Source organism: Cynara cardunculus (assembly GCF_001531365.2).
Source record: "Cynara cardunculus var. scolymus isolate 2C chromosome LG 8, CcrdV1, whole genome shotgun sequence".
NCBI classification, from domain to species: domain Eukaryota; kingdom Viridiplantae; phylum Streptophyta; class Magnoliopsida; order Asterales; family Asteraceae; genus Cynara; species Cynara cardunculus.
In genome coordinates, this window is record NC_037535.1 from 9,855,884 (window position 1) to 9,856,333 (window position 450).

Here is a 450-nt window from a genome sequence, read left to right on the forward strand (position 1 = left end):
CTCGAACTCCGATTGTCACCATAAACCATTTTAATCTTCTCAATGTTGTCGATTTTTTTCAATATGTTTATCCATAATAGCTTGAACGATACCGAAGATTTTACTACCGTGTTTCCTCCACGAATCAAAAACTCATAAAATAATAAAAATGGAAGATCAAGAATAAAAAAATAAATAAAAATATCAATATTATAAATGTATATTTTTAGGAATTTTATGATTTTGTAACTCCTCTTTAATGGTATGAGAGTTAGATAGCAAATGAAGTGACTCAATTACTCTTGACATTAAATTGTGAACATGATAGATACCTAATAGAAGAATGGATTGTGATTGGTTGATATGGTTTGCAAAGTTAACACAAAAATTTTGGTTAACATTTGATCTTGTCCTTATATATATATATATATATATATATATATATATATATATATATATATATATATACTA